Genomic DNA, 22715 nt, shown 5'->3' on the forward strand with positions numbered 1-22715 from the left:
ATGAATTGCATGCACGAAAGAAAGAAAAGAGAAAAGTGAAACAGTACAGTGCAGTATGATAATAATGGTAATCTTTACTGCAGGCCAAGTTACATATTAAATACTTCTAGAGGTAATAATAATACAATGTACTGCGTATTTGAATTGCGCCATCTATCGATTAAAATCTTCCGGGGTGCATTGTGAAGCAAGAGAAGGAAAGGAAATACAATATGTGGCGGACAATATTAAGAACTTGTGTCAGCTATGTATTGTATGTTTTCGTGAAAAGGACTGTTTTCAGGTTAACCTTGAGAGAACCGGGTATTTACAAGGAACGGATATGAATAAGCTAGTTCGGAGTTATCTCATGTGCACATGGGTACAAGTGACATTTCTTTTTTTTTTCGATCAGTAGTTTAGGCACTACACTCGTTTTCGAGAGAGAAAATGTATAGGCTTGCCCGACGCAACAACTTGCGGAATTCATCAGTACAAAGGATGAACTTGCGTAGACCAGGTGACCAGTATGATCCATCGATTAACACTATGTTTCGGAGAGCATGCATTTCATCATATTATTGAATGGAAACAATCTTTTAATATCAATATTGCCAAATACCACTTTTGCTGTCAGTTAGATATGGTGGCAAGCACCACTTACAAGGATTTCTTGAATAATCATTACATCACAGATGCTTATCTCAGTGAATAAAAAACACCAACATGCTCTGCTGGTACGACAAATGACCTTTTCTGCTCGTGCTCAAAGTGGAACTCCGAACTTGCTTATAGGTATCCACAAACATGAAGCGACAGCTGGGACGGCTCGGCTTGGTTTCCAATTCAACGATGGCTTTGTTCTCGGATTTACAAGTACATTGTAAGTTCTTGACAGCAAAAAGGAAGGCTATGATTTGGTACATTTTCCAAAATAGCATCTTCAATACGCGAGTGAGCCAAAAAACTTCGATTGCTTTCCAAAAGTATGTATAAAAGTTTGTGTATAAATGATGGCATATCATACAAAATAGTTACTCAAGAGGTGAAAATATAAATGCAGTAGTTTTATGGCAACTAACCTGTTCCGACTTAAAATGTCCCCCTGATATTATTGAGCCTGTGGAGGTGACAATGAATAGACTGGCGTGTTTGTATTTGTTTTATTTTGTTTTGTTTCGTTTTTGTTTTTTGTACAAAATCATTCATAGTGATGCTGCGGTTAATCAACACCCAATGATTACGTGCTGATTGTGCAATTATCAAATCCGAATTACCGAAACAAATAGTCTTCAAGAACAAACAAAAAAAAAAGGTGTAGGTTTTGTTCTTAATGTACTATGACAGTGGAGACTTCCAGCTCACTCGAGATCTCTACTTTGATGAATCTGAAAGAATAAAATGAACAGTGTCTGTGCCGTAACACTGATGTCTCATTTTAAAGTTCATATTTTTCTGTACTTTAAAACAATTGCTGTCTGTATTATAATACTTATCACATGCTCAAGATGTACGTAGATGAATTTGGGATATACATGTTGTTGGCATATTGTTTTCCCGAGTGATCCACGTCTTAAAAGCTGCACTTTTCAGTAGATCACTCTTTTTCATCGCTAAATCTAATTTTGTCTGATTAAAAAGAATGCATTGTTTCTGTCATTACTTAACTATAATCGTTCGTACTTATACTAAGCTTTTGTTTTTTAGTTTAGTTTTAAAAAAGCGATGAACATATTATTTGTACACATGCTGGTTTTCGATTAAAAGAAAAAAAGAAAGAATAAACAATACTTCGCTCTCTAAACTCATGAAAAAATATCATTTTTGGTATAGATGGTAATTGCCAATCACTGTCTGAACAACTACTAGCCATCATTGAGATATTGAACCATCGTTATAGATTAATAACCCACTCTACTACAATGTTAATAATTTGTACAAGACAATATCCTTGAGTTCCTTCGTTAGTTGTTACTGTTTGTTACGTTTGGTTTTTTTTTTTCATTGGCGTACCATTTGTATCTGATTCCATGACATTCGCTCCTGCGTTAATTGCTCCCACGAAAAGCCAAACATGAATACAATATTCACAAACATAACCCTTACACCAATCATAATCCTCAAATCAAACTAAAACCCTTTTACAAACCCTAACCCTTACCCTAAGTCCGTGGAGAAAATGAGACCGGAGCAATTGTCGCAGGAGCAAAAATGTCGTGCCACCCCGTTTGAGCGTGAAGAATAGGATTACGAGTATCTCTTTATAGCAGTTTAATGGTAGATGATGTTACAGACTGCGTAGCGCCACCTAGTGGGTGCTAATGGAGAATAATGTTTCGCCGTTTCATTACAGCACTCTTTATTAGGATAACTGCACAGACTTTTGGAGAATCTGTGTATAGTACGTGCATACTCTCTACAAAAAATCGAGTGAAAATATTCACTCTTAAAAGAGTGAATACAAAAAGAGTGAATTTAGGTGAAAATGGAGTGAATTTTGAGTGAAAATGTTCATTTTCACTCATTTTGGAGTGACCTCAGGGATCACTCGAAGATTTTGGAGGGATCCCTGACGTCACTCTAAAACGAGTGAAAATGAACATTTTCACTCAAAATTCACTCCATTTTCACTCTAAATTCACTCTTTTTTGTATTCACTCTTTTAAGAGTGAATACTTTCGCTCGATCTTTTTTAGAGAGTAAGTATATTATACATATGTACATACTATACACATAAAAAATAGAAAATCCTCTCTCACACAAATACACCAAAACTTCGTCTAAATTACTTCAGATAGAGGGCAGTAACTGATCTCCTTTGCCTGGCGACAAAAATGACTTTGAATGTCGTGACTAATGATTGACGCCAAACGTCAAAATTCGAATAAAGTACAAACAAGCCAGGATTGAAATATGCAATGCACGCTCGGTTTATGCAGTCGTCTGGTCGTGGAAAAAAAAAGAAAGGGTGTACACGTCATAGTAATCATCCATCTTCAGGAGTGTGAGCGTTCGTCGGTATACCAGTCCATATTGCGTACATTGTAGGTCGCACAGCCGAGCGCATGATCCACGCCAACCACTGATCTCTACAAGACGTATCTTCATATCTCATTCAGACATTGACCCATTCAAGCTGTACAAAAAAAAAAAAAAAAAAAAAGCGACGCCGCCGCGCCGCCATCTTTCCAGGTATCTACTCTACGGTGACTTTCGCGAATTTTCCGGCAGAGACTGTCACGAAGATCATGTGATGTCACGACCTCCGTACACAAGTGTACGGGCGGCGTGTTTTTTTTTTTTAGACGGCACAGATTGGGGAAACTAAAAATCTATCGGGGACCCTATCCCTAAACCTAACCCTAATCCTAACCCTAACCATCAAACCCTAACCCTAACCCTAACCCCTACCCTAACCCTAACCCTAACCATAACCATAACCAAAAACCCTAACCCAACGTTTTTCCCATAGGTTTAACACGCGCCATGCCCCAATCTGTGCCGTCTTAAAAAAAAACGCGTACGGGCGATGTGCGCGGTAAGATGGCGGTGCTGTGGCGTCAAAGTGATTGGCTTATGAGACATCCAGATACTTCCTATAGAGATCAGTGATACCAACACACTACGATCAAGTCGGGGTGCAGTCAACATTGCTCACGCATAGCTCTGAACTGGCGCCACTCTGGTTCGAGAGGAAAGCTTTTCCGATTGGCGGACGATGCGCCGAACTTTATCTTTTTTTTTCTTAAGTGGAATGTAGGGTGGTCTTTTGTACCCTCTGTCGCTACGGACGGTGCAGTTTGGGGATCGCGGTCTTCGGAAAGCGTTCCAAGCTGTCGTGCAATTAACCGATTTCGACGGCTGCAGCGTCAACTCACAGGAAACACTATCTTTAAGAAGACATCAATGTATTGCTTGTCAGTGTCACTTCATGATTGGATGCTTAAAATGATGCAAATTGTCCTCCTTGCGGGAAAAATGGTTTTAACGAGGAATAAGTGACAAAGAAAGATATTAAGTTCTTCTTGTAAAGGTTGTCGTCACGGTACAGGATGCTTTCTTGGAAATGAGGCACGTGTAGGTGTAGGAAATTAAGTTTGGTAACACTTAATATCCCCCGGAATTGATTTGTCATCTCCAAAATTGACTCAAGACTGAATCACCATACTTTGCCTGATGCTGTTGTTTGTTGCTGTTGCCCGATGGACGTGTTTTCATTTCGTAAACTAGCAATGTTGGTGAAATGAAATGTGATTGAACTCAAAGTCAAACTGCGATATTTTATTATCATCGATGTGTAATCCCGGTGATAGGATACGTATCCACAGTAACCCGAAGGTGCAACTTCTCTGAAACGAGAGCATTGTGCTAGAGAGAGGAGATGTTAAAGCGACTGTTATCTGGCATTGAGGACTTAAATTTGGTTGATAAACAATGCTTATCAAATCAAAATATTTGAGCGAATACATCACGGTAAACTTAGATCAGATTGCTAAGATGTTTCAAGCAATCTTTTACCAGCAGTGCAGCCGGACAGTATTGCGGCACAATTTCATTTCAAATCTGCATAGGTGATGACATCAGGCTTATGTTTAAGGTTAGGACGCCCACACGCTCTGCCATTCGTTGCTGAGTTTGCTTCAATGGAGCCTTTAGCCTGACTCGCTGTGTACGGGCGACGTTTTTGCGCTCGGCATTCCGTGGCGCACCTTCAATGTGATTGTCTTGTCGTCTGCGCGAAGAAGGGGTCTCCAAAAACTTGAAGGCGGACTGGGGGGTAAAAAAGGAAAACGCTTCTGCTTGTTTTCACCAACGCCGGATTGTGGTTATTCTCACCATATTTCTGTGGCTCGTCGAACATCTTATTTCGTGCTTTAAAAAAAAAGGAAAAATGGAAAGAACTTGTGAAAGCAATGTCAGGCAAAACACAACTATGCCGAAACATTGGAGGAAAGGTGTGCCTCGGTTAGCTTGGATAATAGTTATCTCATCTTTGTTCCTGGTCTTCTCCGGTAAGTACAGTTTGCATTCATTCTATAGGCCTATGTTGACTTTCATGGACTCATTTGAGTATGAAATCCCGCTGGCTTATCTCACTGCAGTTACGCTTGTTGTGAGTGCAATGGACTTTGTGCGGTTTTTCATAATTTTTTTTTTAATTCGTTTTGTCCAGCAAACAGTGGTGTTATACATCGACACATACCAGTCAGAAAATCATTTCAAATCAACCCATTGCCACTCAGAATCGAATGAATCTTGTAGTAAACCTATGAGATTTGCAATTTCTGGGAAAGAAAGTGGTTAATGCCCATTTAATAAGTCTAAATTTAAAAGTACGAAGGATATCACGTTAAAAACAAGAAAAAAAAATCTATAAGGTTTTACAGACACTTGACAATACCTTCAGTCCTACCGATGTAACGACACTGACAGAAATGCCTAACCAAGGTTGCATCGATATCTATCAGACTAAATTATCTCAATATCTTATCTGCCGCAATCTTATTTATGCCTGTTTTGTAAATAAGAAATTTATGAAGAATAAGAAACCACATGGTAATAAACGTTGATAACGATTACAGAGGGAAAAAAGAAGGCCCATGCAGAAATTCCGCAGAAGCTACAATTTACCATCTATCTTCGATTCGACTTGTTTACTTCAGTGGGATATGATTTGCCTTGAAGTATTAGAGTTATGCCTGATACAATAATGTACAATCAAATAATTATATCATTTGCTCTTATTTTGATGGACAGAACATTCATCTGAATTACGCAACAATTGATATTTACAGACTGAGCAACAACAACAAAAAGCAAATTCCAAATAACGGCGAAAAGAAAGCGATGGGAATACAGGTTGTGTTGTTATGGATAAAAATCATCAGAAGCAACGACTATTTGAAACATATTTCAAGGCCAATCGCTTACTTCGCAAGGTCTGCTATAAGGACCTCCAAAAAGGATGAATAAACACTCATACCCTAATGCCCACACACACACACATACACACATACACACCTTTGAATTACCATTTATACATGTATACTTCATTCAAGTTTAAGAAAAGTGGAGGTTCTAAACTTAGGAATCGAAAGATGTAGGTCCCTACAGACTGGTGATTGATAGCATAGTATCATAAATGTTTCACGGAGTATTTCTGATGTTCAGAGAAACGTGACTTGGTCCGTTCACTTACTGTAGCTAGTCGGAAAACTCTGTTTTTATCCTAGTTGACTGTAAAAATTTATCACGGGAATCGCAATAGTTGACCGTTAACAATGATAAAACGTCTTGAGAACGTAAAATAGGTGAATGAAAAGCTGGTTATTTAACTTAGAAAATCGACTTTGAAAAGCACACAGGCCTACCTTTCCTTGAGGTTGGGCATTAAAACGCAATAAGTCAATTTAAAGCAACATCAAGTTTCAAAAAAGATTTAAAGAACTTTTCGGACATCAATAATTAATTAATTAATTCATTCATTCATTCATTAACTTATTATGTTCCCAAACAAAGCACATTTGCCACACGCATCTACAGATTAATGAAAAATAAAAAAAAAATGAAATTTTGAAAATTATGCATCAATTTCATAAACTGTCTTTCCCATATTCGTTTCTAGATTTGATATCACATGTGATTTGTACCGCGGAAGGTGACTTACTAACTAACTAAGATATGAAAACAGTGGTCTGAATATGTTCTAACGTATGGAGCTGGTGGTGGGGCTGCGGCTGCTGCAGACCCTGTCCCCACCCCCACAAACACAAACACAGACATACACGCAGACACACATACACACAAATTTTAGTTCTAAAAAAACGGAAATTCAATTATAATGAATAAAACAGCAAGCATAAGAGATTTATTTTTTTAAGGTTCCAGATGGCCCTTGACACAGCAAACCACGACCACGAGCCCACCCCCACCTCCACCGAAACACGTAAAAACATTCCTTGACACCTGTGCAGGGTACACCTCGCATGCTGAAGGTTAACCAAAATCTCTTAAAACTGTAAAGGGCCTACGTGCAATCAGATACTGTACCATTGTCCGGTGGATGATAGATTGTTTTACCAGGGAGGTGGTTTGTATCACTATATTCAATGTCGGCATGCGTACAAAGAAGCTCGTTCGTGATGATTTATAGAAGGCTTGCCTGAGCTCTGTCTGTCACAGAAACGACTGTTCCGTTCTAGGTACCCCAAACCGGGTGCCATATGCAAAGATGTTTTCAAATGGGACACGTTGATTTAGATATTCATGGGCTTTTAAATACAGACTCGTGAAAGTCCTTCATAGGCAACGGGTGAGTTACAGTGTACTTTATTCACCAGTCTTCCAGCTTGAAGATCGTGAATGTTCTTTATTATTTTGTTTCATTAGAACATACGGCAAATGCATCATTAACCCTGGCGCAGTTTCATATCAAATCTTTCATACTACGATATTAGGAAAACATTATCCTGTCAAAGCATAAACAATGGTTGGACTCGAATCAATCATTTACAATCGTATTGTGCACTGTGAGTCGCCCCCTACAGGTACAATAATGGGGGCAAAATAGGTAATGGAAAAAGGAAAACCCCACTCCATGAATTACATATAGGTATATATCACGAATTATCAGGCGGCACAGGTACAAAACAAACAAAAACAAATTTATATGCGATTTATCTTTTCGTGAAAGACCACTGATCCCTTGGCATAATAGCATGAAATGCAAAATGATTTTTTTTTCACCTTAATACAAAAACAATATTCCTGTATATTATTCAATTGCATGTCCAATTTCACTCATTACTGTGTATATTCTGTTGAGGAAAACATCGGGAATGAAGTTTGAATGGACGCTTACATAATTTCATATGGACTGGACAATGTTAAGATATGACGTGGAAGTGTTCGCGAAGAATGATGGTCTATTGCTCTTTTTTGTTTTGATTTGTTTTGCTGGTGTTTTTTTTTTCCTTATAGTAGATTAAGGCCGGAAGGATGAATCCATGTCCAGCCATTAGGGCTATCAAATACGACATCCAGTGTGTATGGAGTGTATTGACACACCCCTCAGCTGCTCCTAACGACAAGTTTGGGCGGCTTAGGAGATAAGATGGCAGAAATGGAGATGTCCGTGCCATCTCACACGGCGAGATGTGGAGTGGGCACAGGTGTACAAACACGCCGTCAATGGGCGGGAGAATCGCCAACATTCAACATGCCAACATTTAGAAGGTAGGGAGGGAAGGGGGGCATTTAAGAGACTCTATAGCCCAGAACAAGTAAATGAAAGGAATTATCAATGAAAATCAACTCACGGCGTAAAGTACAGTAGATGCTCTTACTAGTAATGATCAAAAGTGCAGTTTACATACCTTCGTGATTTCGATAAAGACTTTTTGCTCACTTGTACGTATTTTATCCCTTTTTGTTATGAGTTAAACACTGTTTCGTATCAGAGGCGCAAATAGAAGTATTGTGTTGTGTTTTCCCTCGCAGGGCTCTTTAAGTTTCATCTTCTACCACCTCATTCCCTATAACCCAGTCACCAAAGCAGTCACGTCTTTAGTGTGCCCTAACTCACCATCTTCATTTGATGGAATCCCGGCAGTTCTGTCGCCATGCGTGCAGCCAACTTTAGACTAGAGCTGGTGGGTACCATACCCCCCCCCCCCTCCTCCTCCTCCCCGACTACCCACACTACCCAATAATCATTGAAATGATGCTTTCCAATGGCTTGTTTTACCACGACAGAGCGGACAGGCGACACTTCTTACACCCGCACCGCTCTCTTTTTCACGCCACGCGTGCCCGCGTGGCATCAAACATTGATGGCGTCTTGTAATGAGCTACCGAGGCCGTGTTGGACTGCTGTGCCGAAGAGCGAGATTACAGCTAGTCTAGTCTTCCAGCCAAGATTTGGCTGATATTTTGTGCCTTGTCACGGACTTGTACTTGTCCCTGTTGATGTTCTAAGTGTGCAGATTGAGGTTTGGTTATAGCGTGGTGGTTGCTCAGTCAAAACTAATTTCGTAACTTATGTATAATTTGTTTAATATACCAGGGAATTTTGCAGTATGATATCACACAACCAACCATCTTTCCTCTCTATTGTCAGATTTCTATCTCTTTCACTTCAATTTATCTCTTTCTTTTTCTTTGCGCGTTTGTGTCTCTGTGTTTCCATTGCCCCTATATTACATGTTCCACGTATATCTGAGCTGAAACCAGCTATGTGTGGTCTCTTCCTGACTTGCCAATCTTTCCTCTCAAATACCAAAAAACAAAACAAAAACATACCCTCCAAAGGAACAACTGTCTCTTACGTCATTTAAACGCTCTCGTATCATCATCTAGTCCTTCATGCCAAGTACGTTTGATGCAGGAGACTACGCGTCAATGAGACTTACAATCATATCCAATTACACGCCCTGACGACGTTGTCATCCGACAGGTGCCAGAATTGGCGCCATAGTCTGAAATACGGTCACGTGTCACGGAATGACACCTGACGCAGCGCGTAACAGTTTGCTGACTACGCAATGAGCGAAGAGGGAGGGTAAATCATTGATGTCGCCTACACGCTTGAGAGGTTAAGTCTAAAGTTTGTACGGCTGCCGAACGTTTCGAATTAAACGTTTTCATTTCGTTGTTGCTGTTGTTGTTGTTGGGGTTTTTTCCAGCCATTTACTTGATTACCTTCGTATCCATATTTCCCCTTTGTATTCGCAGTTCTCGATTTTCGTTACAACTGTTACAAAAGAACCAGGACTTGAAAAAAAAAAATCAATCCGTGACCTATTCTATTATGTATTACGAAATGCAAGCTCTAAATGATAAATGACATTGCAAAAAGAGTAATGACTCAACTGCTCTGTGAAATCGTCTGCTTTAATCAGCATGTCATAACAAAGGCAAACATCGTGACGCAAATGTTCTTAAGGCGAGTTTTAAGTGCTTCGCCTTACAATGCCGCGAGTCGAGAGCCTTAGAGCACTGAAAGTGGGGGGCACCCCGATATCACGCAGGGTCTATTACTGCCAGAGCCACAGAGGGGAGCTCCAAAGAGTCTGGACCTTGTCGTCTGCTAGAGTGACGGCATCATGAAAATTGGCCTTTTTACAGTCGAAGAGATCTCGAAATGAAGAGGAGATTGGTGCTTTAGATGAAAAATCCAGACGTGCAAAGTTGGAGGGTGATTACAAATCAGTCGCGATCGATTTGAATTGGACAGTGATTGGCCCCACAATTTTCCCTGAAGAGTCATACTTGGTTCCATTATTCTATATTGAGAGGGAGATAAAGAGAATACGAGACAGAGATAGATAGAGAGCGATATATATATATATATATATATATATATATATATATATATGTATATATGTGTGTCTATGTGTGTCTGTGCGTGACGGATATATATATATATATATATATATATATATATATATATATATATATATATATAATACATGTGTATATATATATATATATATATATATATATATATATAGGGAGAGAGAAAATAGCTAGAAAAGAAACAGAAAGAAAGGAGAGAATGAGAAAGGCGTCTTGAAGAATTTAAACAGATAGTTGTGGCCATTGTACACGGTCGATCTCTTAAAAGTCCATGCGCATCGCTACCTGACACCACGAAACTTCATGGTGACACTTCCTGTGGTTTTTGTTGTTGTTGCTGTTGTTTTTGTCTATATCCTGGTTGCCAAGTCACGGTTAACTTTGAATTGACAAATTCTACACGGCAGTCTTAAAACTTAATGAGTGTGAAAACTGAGATGGTATGCCTGCGCATGAGACCGTTTTAAAAATTGAAATGGAGCGTTTGAAGTGTCTTTCAGAAAGGCTTAACAAGTGGAATAGCTCTTCCTTCTGCGGCACTTCCTTCAGCAACAATTAAGGCGAGCTATTGTTCTTCAACATAGGATGGTGGTGTTCTCTGAAGATGAAGAATTGAATTATCAATACTGAGTTGAAACGAGCTAGAATGGACTGTTACTGTTTTTTTTTAATGTAATGATACTACATGACAAGAAACTGCGACAATACAAAAAGAAAAGGTATTTTCTATGAAAATTCTGAAGAGCTTTCTGTTTGTCAATGAGGTTTTGTTTCACTTGTTTTGTCTTCCTTCTTAAGTTCAGTTTTATTCAATTCCATTGTCATTACAGAGTGACAAAATTGAGCAAAATATCTGGATATTAATATAAAAAATGATTTACATAATGCTTAACACATACGTGAGAAAAGGAATGAAATAACTTTAAATTGGCTGTTCACTAAACAGAGCTATAAAGAAACACTCAAAAATGTAAATAATTGAAATACAGGAGACTATATCCTTAAGCAAAGTTTTATAGGAAGACGGACCTATATGTTGAAACATAAAATTAAGTATTATAAAGCTACTGCAATGTAGAATTTATACATATTCGTGTTGTATATCTTGCCACTTACTGAGAGGACACGATTTGAGTCCACTTACGTCTACACGGTCATTTCGTTGCTTACAAGTACTGTTTACCATTGGGAGCAGTGATTTAAAAATGTTCGAGTTATCACATGCATATAAATGTATATAGGTCAGTTGTATCACAAAACATTATACCATATAAAACATTTTCAATAAAGCCTAAAATTTAGGGAGCTATCACTATTTTTCTCAATAAACCATAACTGTAGAGGATTCGGTTTAGAAACATTTTTCATTGTAACTATGGTTCATATTTTGTATATTTAACAATTCTTAACATTGATTATACTGATTCAATTTTTTACATTGGTCAGTGTTGGTTGTTTCTATCCCTGAATTACATTTCAGAACTATTTTAAAGCACTAAAGCTGGATTTTTGTTTCATCTGCAAATGATAAGCAATGCCTTTAATTCTGGTTAATTGTGACTGGAAAACACCTTCGGGCCGTCATTTCAAACACGATCGGAATTGCGTTTCAGATCACCTTCCGCGATTCAAGTTTGCATTCACACAGCAAGAATGCTTAATTTGAAACACGATTTCGGTGATGCTTTCATGACAATCGTGTTTTAAATTAAGTAATCTCCATAGGTGTGAAAGCTATAGATTCGTTCTGTTTTGAAAATATTTCAAGACGTACATTGCTGTAGATTGTTTTGCTATCAAAATGACTGATATTTCATTACTTTTTTGCAATGTGTACTAATGCCACTTGGATGGCGTTCAACACGAGAAGCGAATGTCGATCCTCCTGATATTCCCCACTCAAAATCTGAATGTCGCGAAAAGGAATTCCACTGTAAATCGCCATGATATATTATGGCGCCATTTTCATTGTTCAAAAAGGGTCATGAGTATAGTACCCAAGACATGACTCTGTTGAATGTCTTCAGGCAAAATTCTTGAGTATATATATTTTTTTGTATATGTTTGTTTAGACCTATATGTTTATTTCAATTGCCGTGTTTTCTCTCTTCACTCTGCAAATTGGTGTTTGAAAGCGGTTGTTGTTTGTTTGTTTGCTGGCTGGCTTGCTTTTACTATCAGAAACCTTGTTCCACATATCCAACAGTTCGAATTACACAGATTATGATATGACCGCAAAGAACTTGCCGTCTAGAACGTAGAAAGAAAGCGTCTATTTGGAGAGGTTGCTGTAGGATGCCTATACATATAAACGTCTCCTTGCCAAGATTGTGATGTTAGAAATTCAACAGAAATCTGGCAAAAGCCAAATGTTCAATATTTCAAGCACAAAAATTAATGATTTGTTTTTTGTTTGTTTGTTTGGTTTTTTTTTTAACCAGAGAGTGACAGATACATCATTGTTGAATTTTTTTCCACCTTTACATTACATAATATCAGACGCAAATCCAAGAAGAGTCAAGAAAGAATAAGTAACAATCAAGATTTCAAATTTGGAGGTGTGTTTAAAGTCGCAAGCACAAAATTTATTTAAGAGGGCATCAAAACCTCGCCAATAATGTTATATTTTAAGTTTTTCTTCGGTTTTGTTTGCAGTGAAACGTATACGACTGTTCGAAGGTAGTCCGTATAATACTGGTGTATGAGAAAAACAGGGGAAAAGAAAAGACAGATGACTAGAATGAGACAAGGGAAAGAAACAGAAAGTGTTGGATTCAATGAAACTGCACCTGTGTAAACCAAACGTTTCTTTTTTGTTCATAATTCTCACCGACCGATGCAAGAGGAAGAGACGGAAGGTAGGGAATTAGCGGCCCTAAACAGTAGGCGGGTTCGCGACGGATGATCGACGTGCAGTGAAATCGAAACTTGCGCTGGACGGGTCTTTCACCTATAGGGATCGTAAGATCAAAATCAAAGGACGGAAAGGAAAAAACTATAGAAAAATCCAGTAAACTGCCCCCAAAAGTGGTCAAATTAATCATGAATTTCAATGCTCTTAACCTCATTTAACCTTTCTTTCTCTTACCTCAAAGACTAGTCGAACAGGTGGAGCAGCAATTATGCTGTGAAGCGCTACACTGGAGAAAAAATATTTGAATTTCAAAGGATCATGAGATAATGTTGTCATGGTGTGACAACGCCGACAAAGATTAAAATGGAATCATAGAGCTACAATATCATTATAGCTTTATGACGCAATACAATTCACCTGTACTGACAGACGAGTCGCTCCCTCTCTCCCTCTCTCTCTCTCTCTCTCTCTCTTTGCATAATATGTATATATATTGTTATTAACAATAATATTATAAAATACATAATTATCCCTCTCTTACTATTCATCCCTGTTTTGCGTATTTTCTCTCATTTCCTTCTCTCTTCTCATATTTTTATCTCTATCTTTCCTTACTCTCTTACGGGCACAAGCAGAATTATATATACTCACACACACACACACACTCACTCGCTCACTCACTCAAGCACACACCAAGCACCCCAAAACGGGAGCTCCTCAGGTCCGCAGCCATGCGTGTTTAAGTCTTGGTCGAAATATTAACAGTGACCTCAGCGAAAGGAACCATCGGACGCCGGGACACCACGGTGTTTTCCCGTGTTATTAAAGAACTTGATTTTTGATTGCTCAGGCCTGGGGGATATTGCTCAATTAAAGGTATTCTTTACCATTGGCAGCGGTGATTTAAAAAAAAAATGTTCTAGGTATCCCATTTGATGCGTATGTGTAGGTCAATTGTATCACAAAACATCCTATCATATAGCAATTTCGTAATAAAGCCTAAAATATAAGGGGATATCTCTGTTTTTCTCGCTAAATCATAATCGTGGACGGTTTAGTCTAGAAATAATTCTATTATAACTATCGTTCTCATTTTGTGTATTAAACAATACAGTTTGACATTGATTATAATTAGTAAAATCTTTGCATTGGATGTTTCTATCTCTAACTCACATTTTTTAACTATTATTTTTGAAGCACTAAAGCTGGGTCTTTGTTTCATCTGCAAATGGTAAATAATGCCTTTAAGGTGCATCAAACTGCAGATTTTTATTTAAAGAAATGACTCGTTCCATGTATTCTAGAGGAGACAAAGCCTCTGTTGGACTGTGCTGTTGTCGTTTTCCAGGGAAGCAGTTCAAAAGTAGATCAATATCATCTCGCCAAGTATACACCCCGAGAATGAAAACGGTCGCAGTTCATTTCATTCTGTAATAATTATGGCGCATTGAAAGTCGTAGCGTCGAGCAAACGTTATGAAGGTGTGAGCGAACGTCACACTCTTTCATTAATTTCATTTAACTTTCTGTGCATACGTGTTTCACTGTCCCCGAGCACAAACCTGAAATTCGTCATTAAGATAGTAAGTCCAGCAGTGGCGGATCGGGGGGGGGGGGGGAGGGGGCGCTCCCCCTTAATAATGTATTTTTTAAATATATCCAGAATAGTAAAGAGTTGTCATAAATCATAAAAGATATACCCGAGGTATGCGTGAAATCGCACAATGAACAACACGAATAAAAAAAAAAAAAACCCTTATCGTGGGAGGGGGAATCCCACCCCCCCCCCCCCTTTACGGAATTCCTGAATCCGCCCCTGGTCAAGTGACCACGACCATGGCTTGTTCTCTGATAAAACAACGTATGTATAACTAATAATCTAAGTACAATCCCTTTACACACAATTAACAACCCGCAGTATTTTATGTTGTCAGCCATAAGGCGTATAGTGCGTGAACCTCGTCACTCACGAAGTACTAGATCGCAGATTGAGAAAAACGCTGACTATAATAACTATTTAAGCAGTGAATTCAAATGTTACATAAAATTATGGCCGGCTGATGAAACCAGTCTAAAATCAAAGACAAGAGAAAGTACCACTTGGTTTTATTTACATTTGAATTGATGGAAATATTGGAGGAGCCTTTTTATAGTAAATCTGTGGGCCTACTATAGTTTCTATACTGCATTTTGGGGTGTGTGGACAAAATTAGTCTTTCTTTCTCTTCTCTCCATCCCGACCTTTTATAGCTTTCATAGTCTTCAAATTCCCTCAAACAGATAGATATGTCGATTTTGAACATGTGTGAATGTATGACTGTTGGTAATGCTTGTGTGTGTGTGTGTGTATGTGTGTGTGTGTGTGTGCGTGTGTGTGTGCGTGCGTATACAGTTTATGTGTGTATGTGCTTGTATTTACGAGTGTGTAGAATATGGTCACATTTCGTTATTCCGAAGGTTTGTTAAGCCGAAAACGAAATAAGATTCGTAATTCCGAGCATTCGGTAGTGCGCACTTTCTTCTTTTCTGGATTAACCGACTTTTGGATATCGATTCGTTTTTATATTCTCAGATGAACAAACCTTCAGATCTATTGAGGAACATTTTTTTTTTTTTTGTTCATTTTCTGAGTAACGAACCTTCGGAATAATGCCAGAAATATTAATGTTCGGAATGACGAACCCTATTTTATTTTGTAATTAATTAACGTCTACGTTTACGGAATTTATGTATTTCTAAATAACCAACCTTATTTCATTTTCGGAGATTAACAAACCGTTAGAATAAAGAACATAACCCGTACGAAGCTAAACTCTGTCGGCATTGGTGGTGATGCAGAGAGAGAGAGAGAGAGAATAGGTAGAGAGATGTGTAAACTCATCCCTAATGAGGTAGACCCGACATACATTGTTTACAATCGAGTGTTTGAATAATAATGTGTGGACACAAACCCCCATTAAAACACCTGGGCCAGATAGGGGTAATCTCGTTGACATTGGAATAAATGTGTCGGCAGTATAAAACCGACTTCATAGCTAACATACATGCCGTCATGGATTCCTGTCATATCAATAGTAGGGCTCTGTAAAAGCAAACCCGGATATGAAAACATATCACATTATTTTTCCATCAGTGTAGGTGGAGTGATGTCATAATCAAGTTGTCAATCAATCGTGATAAGTAACAGAGATGAAAATGGTGACAGTGGTGGAAAGCGTGATGAAAAAAAATGATGGTCGTTGCACATGCAGTTTGCAATGTATAAATGCGTTTTATCAACTCATTTAATTTTGCTTGATATCTTTAAAGGAACATAGTGATGATGAGAGCCAGATTTCATTTTAGAGCTCCCAAAAGCATCAATGTCTCTCTAAGTGGCTCACAACATCTGATAGTAGCACAATATAATATATTCAAAACAATCCCCCCAAAAAATGTCAAAGAAAGGATGCTTAAGGTGTTCTCCTAAAGCGTTGGACAGTGTTAACCACCAATTGGCTTGTGTCATATATATATATATATATATATATATATATATATATATATATATTTATATATATATATATATATATATATATATACATGTATATATACATATATACATGTATATATATATATATATATATATATATATATATATATATACATGTATATAATATATATATATATATATATATATATCTGGCTATATGGGGAAAAAACTTCCCAGTAATGGTAGTCTCGAGTAAACAGCCAGCGATACTATGATTATCTATAAAGTAAGGAATATGCCAGAATTATACAAACATTCTGTTGACTGGGTAATTTTGGTTATGTAGGAACAAAATAAGACAGGGAAAGAAAACAGTCTCAGGAACTGATACTTCTCGTTCTGTCTGTCTCTCTCTCTCTCTCTGTCTGTCTGAATGATAATCAAGATGAGAAATACCTATTTAAGTGTGTGTGTGTGTGTGTGTGTGTGTGTCTGTCTGTCTTTCTGTCTGTGTGTATGTGTGTGTGTAAAACACGCACATCCACCCAACTACTCACGCACATACACAAGCACATACAGACACCTATTATAATTCATGTATATGATATTATACAAACATACAATAATGTTCAGTTTCAAAGTACTACCAAGAGCAACTTTGAACAAAAACGAAGACACAATGTACGACATCGATACCAAAGTATCACCGAATGTCAATCTCCCCATCCTTCAATCCTTGCTCTCCTCTCCATGCATCCATGCAGGTGACACAGCAAACCGGGCTCAACTTCTACTGTTCGGCCTGCATGAGCACGGTAAAATCATTTGCGCGCGAGAAAAAAAAAAAGTCCACAGAAAAATGGGGGAGGGGAAAAAAGTTTTAGCTATAAGTGGAGACCATGTCTCATTAAATGTACTGAAATAACTCCAAAGAAGTGCTGACAAGAGTGAAACTCCTCTCTCTGCACTTAACACACCTTACAATAATGTTTTAGAGCGACGTTTAAAAGAAAAAAAACACAAGGTGGATAGAAAGAAAGACGTCATCCGCGTCAAAATTTATCAAACCGCGCCTTCCATTGTCGCAGCGGGATTAATTATGCGAACCCTGCAAGCAGACTATTTTTGGTAGCGCAGTCTTGGCTTTTGAGCTTCAAGAGGGTCATTTTACATCACTGTGAAGTAACAAAAATTACTGGTATCGTTCAGAAGAGTTATGAAGACTCAAAACGATCTCCATGAGAGGAGGTACGCTCTTTCGCGAAGTTCAAAAAGAGAATTTAAAGTAAAACACTAATTTGGCTGTGCACTTACACTAAAAAGAAAACACACAGACACAAAAATAGAAACAGAGCACTTGTTCTGGTCACGACGCCATCCAAAGTTTTGTTCTTCAAATCGACAAAATCTCAGTGAATAAAAATGATACTGACTAATGGAGCACTACTCACGGTTATCTTCCATTAAGTGTTATTCTATTTTGAACAAACATGAAAATAAAGAAAAAGAATGTCATTTTCTTTGTGCTCTTGATTACAAACGAAATCAGCCACTCCAAAAAGAAAAGCAGAGCAACATGAAACGACTCAGTTCCGTCTGTAAAGCGATTTTTTTCTTGATTTATGCGTCTTTAAAATGGGAGAATCATGATTCTTTCTCGTCCCCTCTGAACCTCACATACAATGTGATGTCCCATTGCCAGTTCGGAATCAGAGTTATGTATTATAGACCCTGTGAAAGGGGCTGCCAGTGGCAATTCACGGAAATTTCATACAGCAAAACAGAGGTTTCATGCAGCGAAAAGGGGCTGAAAGACGTTTTCTAATGTTGGGAGGATGTTCAAAGGTCAGTGATCCCTCCCTTACCGTTAAAAAACGTTCCCCAGCCCCTTTAATATAATAATACGTAACTAAATTGGGAATAGTATACATTACATACACTGTGACACCTTAACAACATTATTTTTCTCTTCATAAATCGGTAAATAATTCAACCACCTCCTTGTTACAGATGCTTTGTTGATCATGGAATTCAAGATTGGGTTCATGTTTTCTGGTTCCATAAAAAAATGATAAAAGTTACAACAAATATGAACCTCTTTTTTGTTACTTCATGTACTACACTTCCTCAGATACATAAATGCAATTTTATTTTCGCCATATTATTATGAAACTTTTGCGAATTGGAGCAGACTTTTTTTCCGCTGCATGCAACTTCCGTGCATTGCCACTGGCATTCAATGCATTGTTCAGAATCGCTCGCAGTTTGCTTTTGCATATGTTGGCTCCTAGCGAAAGTTTCATTCACGCGAAATTTTCTGCAAAATGAAATTCAGCATTTATACCATGAAAATAAAAATAAAAATCCACAGGGCTCCTGCTCTAATGTCAATGAGTAGGTCCCGAGGGATCATCTCTCCAGATTTGGTGCTTTTATCCGCCATGTAACGGTAATCTCAAAATCTGCCGTTAAGCGACCTGACGAAAAAGCCACAGAGATAGTCGCTTAAAATAACTTTGAAGAAGCCCGCTGGGCGTGCGGCGCAGAAAATTGACTTGCCAGAAAAACTAATGCGCGCGTCTGTCTAGGAAATGGGAAAAGTCGGATCCTTGAGTGTTCTTAAAGTCGCGCAGAATGAAAATGCTAAAATGTTCAACTCAGACTAAATCTTTGACCTGTTGAGCCGTTTCCTAGTATATGTGTATCATTTCTGCATTGTAATAGTATGGGCATAAAAAGTGCGTCATTATCACTCGAAAGATAATAGCACTTGCTTGCAAACTGTTGTTTGCGGTGCCAAAAGAGACTGAACTAACTCAAGCACGAAGCCCGTGACGACAACCAACCATAATGTGATCACGGTTATGCCACGACAAAACTTTCATGACCCCAGTTTATAAGCACAAATCGTATCAGATATACAAACCCTGTCTAATGACCGTGACAACTAAACGACTTCCTATGTATTCTGAGAATTCAACGGAATCACATTTAAAAGCAATAATCATTATGATAGAGGCAAAGTCTGATTATTAAAACATGTGCAGTCATAATTATCAGTAATTGATTTACAAGACATTTCACGCGTAGGTGAATGATAGAATATGACTCAAAAGAGAATTGGCTAAGACACGTGAGCAGACCATTAAACGTTAAAAAAAAAAAAATCCGATAGATTTGACGAAACGACACGCGGAAAGACTAAGTCTGCTGAAGGTGACATTTTGTAATGTCAGCCTTTACGCTTTCAGTACCGGTGACACACTCAAAATGTTAATGTTATCCACAAAGATGTATGTAACATTCCATCTACTGCCTTACATTTCTTGGTGGCTAGTCAAAAGTGATTTGGAGCCCTGCCAAACACCTAACTTCGACGCGCTTTCACCCGTAATCAGCACGATGGATCGATCACCGCGAGCGATCGCAATCCTAATCGGGGCCCCTTATGCTGTCTGCTTTTGTTGTAATGTATGTTTCACTTGACGGTGCAAGCAAAACCTTGTACAATGTATTGCAAGACACAAGAGCGATGCATCAGCGGAGGCAGCCTTGTTTTCTCGTGCTATTGCATGTTGCCACGTTTGGTCGCTAAATGTTTTCTTTGGACACATTGTTTATAAAAAAAGCGAGAGAATCCGAAGCGATGATCGCAGGAAACGCACACCCCAGCGGGCTCCTCGGATGTTGAAAGTGACTCCACGGGCGATGCATCTTGGGAAGGACAATCATCTCCAGCAAGGAGCTTCACGTGTTAAGGCATCGTTTCTCAGCTCTCCCCAATAATGCCTTAGAGTCAGATATTTTCTTTCTCTTTCTTATTGTTGCTATTCTATCTCCCTCTCTCTATCTCTCTCTCTCCATATATGTATGTATTTATCTCTCTCTCTTCTTTCTCTCACGCATGAATTTATTCTACTTATTCTTTTCATGTTCCCCATGTTCCGTTACTCTTTCCTTTTCTTTTCTTTTTCTTCTCTGTTGACTAGGCGTCCCTTTTGTTACCCCTCATCGTTTCCCTTTTCTTCTTCCCACACATTCTGTGAAAGTTTGATCACCTAGATTCGGAGATATTAAGGTAACGACTATGCCGTTTGACGTGATTGTTTACTACGCAAGAGGGTAATGGCAAAACAACGTCTCATAGATTTATTTGTCGTCTCCCAACGAGCTGGGGGCTTTGTTCAATGTCAGTTGGAAGCTCAATCTTCTTTTTTGTCTCACTCTCTGTCTCCCTATATCCTATCTTTCTCTTCCGCCTCTTCTACTCTTTCTTTTTATTCACTTTGTTGTAGTTGTTGGTCCTCATCCGTGATTATTGAAGCCTTGCGTCAAATGACATTCGATCGTCTGTAATTATAACTGACACATAGCCTGACCTAGGACTTTGCGCCTCGATGGATGCAATGCCCTGCCGCTATATAGACTGCATGAATGTTGAAACACCAGAGGCTGGTGGTCACAGTGGCATCTCGTCTCCGTGAGCATTTCGAGCATCCAAGTGGGAATATTTCACGGGGCTGTCATGCTGATGGCCAAATGAATTGACTACACGTATGTCAGCAGCAACTGGGCTAAGGCAATCTTCGATGACAAGTAAACTTTTCAATAAATCAGTCGATAGAAATAGAAGATTTCAAATTGACGTGTCGCGTTAGTAAGATCTATCTTGTCTTCAGAAAAAAAAAAATCACGAGTCATACAGTATCAGTTTGGTTTGGTTTCATTTCTGTTCCTTTTCCTTTTTTTTTTCTATCCGGGCACATGCAGTCACAAAAAGATGCAATGTATGTATTTAGCTTTTAGTGTGAAGATCAAGGTGACCAATCTCAACTAGCACATGTGCTAACTTTTAACAACAACAACTTTGTAGAATTATGGTACATGTATCAAATTTAACTCTCAAATTTCATCATTTAATCATGTTATTGTAAAGGAGTAACAGATAAGTATATTTTTTCACATATATGTGTAGATACAATTGTGTTATGATTCTTATATGTACATGTTCAAAACGTTGTTGCTAATAAAAACTTCAAACTCCAAACTTCAGATATAGAATTTGCCAATTTCGCAACATTTTATGGCCACGGTATAAACATTTCTTTTTGAAAGTACGTACACGTAGGACATGAAGTCTGCAATTTGACATCATATCAAGAAAGAGGAAGAATAATAAAGATAAGCGATTGTCATTATCATAATAGTTGAGTTTGAGTTCGGTTGGGTTAAAAGCATATAAATCAAAGAGTACTTCTTCATGCACGGTACATTATTATTTCGTATACATCTGTACACTCCAAATATATGACTCAAATGTCCTGGCATTTTTGTTCTCTTTTGTTTGGTTGTTTCGACCAGCGTGGTGAATTAAAGAAGATATTGAGGAAAATTTCATGAAACACGCTAAACAATGACAATGACGTCATGAAAAAGGTTGACTTGTAACGCCTTCCCGCCGATCCCCAAACATTTCGCGCGGACAAGGGAGAGAATGTAAACCCCTCAAGTATCATCGCCATGGACTTGGAGGTGAAATTCCTCGTTGGTGGATTCTGTCATAGAGTTGCGCACACACACATGGAGTGACGCGCAGTTTGTGTACGAATCTAAGCGAATCTGCCAAATATTGGCCCGATTGCTCTACACCGTTAATTGCACCACAAATATTCAGAGAGAAATACAACCAACATTGACATCAGTATACAACCTTTTCGGGAATCGAATCTACAACTCAGCTGATCAGACATGATGATATGCTCTGGACTATTTCTGTTTTTCATCGCTAGGTGTAAAACTCCCAAGAGGCAATTTCCCTTTAAAAATCCACGATGCTGTGCGTGTCTCGAATTGCTGAAACTTCCCGGTAGACTCGGAGCTTAGCTCACGCCGTAATAATCCTTTCCAGGCTTAAGCTCTTCAACACTACTGATATCGATCGTATACTGATACCAACACGATATCGATCACACCGCTCGGTTTACCACTCGAAAAGCATTTGAACCGGCAGCCGTCGCCTACCCCCTTGAGATTCAGCGCGAACTGGTCTGCACAC

The 22715-nt window shown here is 38.5% G+C and overlaps 1 pseudogene; it reads left to right on the forward strand.

Moving 5' to 3' along the window:
- Window positions 1–4879: 4879 nt before the first annotated feature.
- The window catches only part of LOC139739787 (neuronal acetylcholine receptor subunit alpha-10-like), a 129857-nt pseudogene continuing 112021 nt past the window's right edge, over window positions 4880–22715 (forward strand).

Source organism: Diadema antillarum, unplaced genomic scaffold (genome assembly GCF_040938485.1).
Source record: "Diadema antillarum isolate AM-2024a unplaced genomic scaffold, OU_Dant_1.0 seq00000819_RagTag, whole genome shotgun sequence".
NCBI classification, from domain to species: Eukaryota; Metazoa; Echinodermata; class Echinoidea; order Diadematoida; family Diadematidae; genus Diadema; species Diadema antillarum.